This window comes from Meleagris gallopavo, chromosome 20, assembly GCF_000146605.3.
Source record: "Meleagris gallopavo isolate NT-WF06-2002-E0010 breed Aviagen turkey brand Nicholas breeding stock chromosome 20, Turkey_5.1, whole genome shotgun sequence".
NCBI classification, from domain to species: domain Eukaryota; kingdom Metazoa; phylum Chordata; class Aves; order Galliformes; family Phasianidae; genus Meleagris; species Meleagris gallopavo.
In genome coordinates, this window is record NC_015030.2 from 6149313 (window position 1) to 6152261 (window position 2949).

At 47.2% G+C, this 2949-nt stretch overlaps 1 long non-coding RNA gene across 2 annotated transcripts; it reads right to left on the bottom strand.

Moving 5' to 3' along the window:
* Window positions 1–15: 15 nt before the first annotated feature.
* Window positions 16–2949, bottom strand: LOC104913795. Of its 2 annotated transcripts, none has more exons than XR_795619.3 (3): window positions 2909–2949; window positions 1667–1833; window positions 16–905 (listed from the first exon to the last, which is right to left on the bottom strand). It is a non-coding gene; the product is annotated as an uncharacterized LOC104913795 (long non-coding RNA). The 2 variants fall into 2 exon arrangements; XR_795618.3 differs by having other exon boundaries at window positions 2720–2943.

The following is a 2949-nucleotide window of genomic DNA, read 5'->3' on the forward strand; positions in this document are numbered from 1 at the left end:
AGCCGGCACTCCGGCCGCGCTCTCAGCGACGCTTTCAGCTCTTCTCACGGTATTTTTAAGGCTGAAGTCACTGTGAGGCTGCTGCTGCCCTTACCCGCACGCCCCGTCACCATGCAAATCTGATTGTTTGAGCGTGACGCGCCTAGCAAAGTCTGACGCTTGATAGCTTTATCAGGGAAGGGTCAAAGAGCGTAATTACGACTGGCACAGTTCACTTATCAGGGAGCCCTGCTGTGACCGGGGGACCAACCCACGCTCTGAGCGTGGCACGGGTCACTGAAACTATCAGACTTACAGCCCATCTCTCACATGTCAGGAAGTTTTTAGCATGTAAAAAACACGCCGCTGTTTGTTAGGAACTCCCCTCTTGGTTTTATTTGCATATGAAACTCAGCAGAAAGGGTGTCTGAGCAGCACAGTACCACTCAGAATTTAGCACCACAGCATTCAAGTTAAAATCTTTAGCACCACAGCAGAATCAGTGCCGCTCGTGTGCCCACCTTCTGCGATGATTAGATAGCAGTGAAGTGCAAATATATCCATCTTCTATCATACAGCCATTAAACAAACTAAAAAGCAGTAACCCTGCTCACCTTCCACCACACTCCCACAGCAAACAGAATGTGATGATTTTGTATTATTAGCGCAGAACAGAATACAACAGTTCCATTGGAAGGCACCTCAAAGACCATCACATTCAACTGAAGCTGGCTGTTTCTATTTTGAAAGTCATCTGAGTTTTCAAGGCACACAAAGTGATTGCTGTAAGACAACACAGTACCTTCTGTCACAGAAGTTTGTCCAAAGAGGGAATTCCAAGACTCAGCTGGATGGAGGTGTAGCACAGCTATCTCCACAAAAAGCATCTCCTGGTCTTTTCTTCTACAGGTACTGCAAGAAGTCCCCTGGGATAAACAAACAAATAAACAAACAACCATTGATGACAAGGCTATTTTCAGGAAATACAGAGAAAAGGTGTGAACACGCAGGGTTATTTTTACTAAGGAAATGTTCAGTGTTGAGCAGGACAGCCTGGGCCTCCAGGCAAATTAGCCTAGGTGGTTTGGGTTGGGTTTTTTTTGGTTCACAGAAAGGACAGTAAGAAATGTAGATGCTTGAATCTGCTGCTGATTGATAGGGGGCAAAGTCTTCTTGGCCCTATGGATATTAGAGTAGGCTCAGCAAAATACCTCATAAACTCCACCACAAGAAAAATACCAATATGAGTGAATAGCAAATTTTATTACTGTACTTGCCCTAATTGTTCTCCCAACTTAAACTTGACAAGAACATAAATCCCACATTATTATGCTCAAGAAAAGGCAGAACACCTCTCTGTCCGCTGCAGTTATTGAGGGAGTTTATTTCTCATGCACAGTGGCTGACAGTACAGCCTTCACAGAGTAATTCCACCAGCTCCTGAAGCACCAGGCTGCTGCTCTTAGATCACCCTGCCATCTGCAGTGGGACTACTCCAATGAATAAAAGCTACAGAATCAGCTACAGGAGCTGGGATTTGGGCTTGCAAGATACTGACCTTTAAATTGTCTTCACACCTGTTCTCTCCAGCACAAAGCACTGGCTTTTAACAGACATCTCCACCTTGATTAACGGCCAACAAAGAATCTGAAGTTCCCTCTGTTTATCATCTAACAGCATTATGTACCTGAGTAAGTCTGTAGGCTCCCAGTGTGCCCATTTACTTGAGAAGCACACGTTGTATCTGCAACTGGAATATGTTTTGGGATCTGTACAGTCAGACCACAGCAAAAGGCTTCACGGTACTCCTTCAGCCATCTCCTACCATCTTCCAAACTGAGTTCTTGAACAGACCTGTGCAATGAATTCAAAATGGCACGAAGTTATTAAAATGACATCAAGTTATTAATTACCTTGCAGCAGAATAAGCCAATCAGCTCGCTTAACAGCTTTTCTCAGAGCTGCAATATTCCCACTTACTGCAATTTTTAATGAATTTCAGTCAATTTCATGGCACAAAAATACACAGACCAGCTGCTGTGCAGCACTGTAATGTGTAACACAATATAGGGGCTTCAAAGATCTTGTTGTGTTGATATCTCCCACCTTCACCAACCCTGCAGCAGCACTCTGCCCATCACAGAAGTATGAATGTGTACCAATGATGGCTGCAACGCTGCACACCACGGCCACACAAGGGCTTGGCTATCTGCCATCACACCCAACTGGGCCACCAGCAGCATCACACCCCTCAGCATGGGACAGAACCCCAGTAGCACTACCCACATCCCAACACGACCATCCCATCTCACATCCCAACACGACCATCCCATCTCATCCCAACACATCCCATCCCGCATTCCAACATAACCATCCCATTCCACATCCTACCACAACCATCCTATTCCATATTCCCAACACAACTATCCCATCCCATCCCATCCCATATTCCCAACACAACCATCCCGTCTCACATCCCAACACATCCCATCCCATATCCCAACACGACCATCCCCATCTCACATCCCAACACATCCCACCCCACATCCTAACACAATCATCCCATCCCATATTCCCAATACAACCATCCCATCCCACACCCCAACACATCCCATCCCACACCCCAACACACCCCATCCCACACCCCAACACACCCCATCCCACACCCCAACACGACCATCCTCCCCTCAGCCCAGAGCTGTGCACCAGCTGCCCTTGGGATTTGTTTTCCAGCACGCACTGACGGCAGGAGCGCAATTACTCGCTTTACATGTCCGTGTGAGAGAGAGGAGCGCATTTTATTAACGCAGTTCATTCCACAGCTATGAAGACAACCAAGCAAACGCTAACGCAAATACACAGCGACTGATCAGCACCAGTGCAGGCGTCACACGGACCACTACTAAACGAAGAGCTGCGGATGGAGTACCCGAAACAAAACCGCTCCCGTCCGTGCGGCGAGGAACGGAC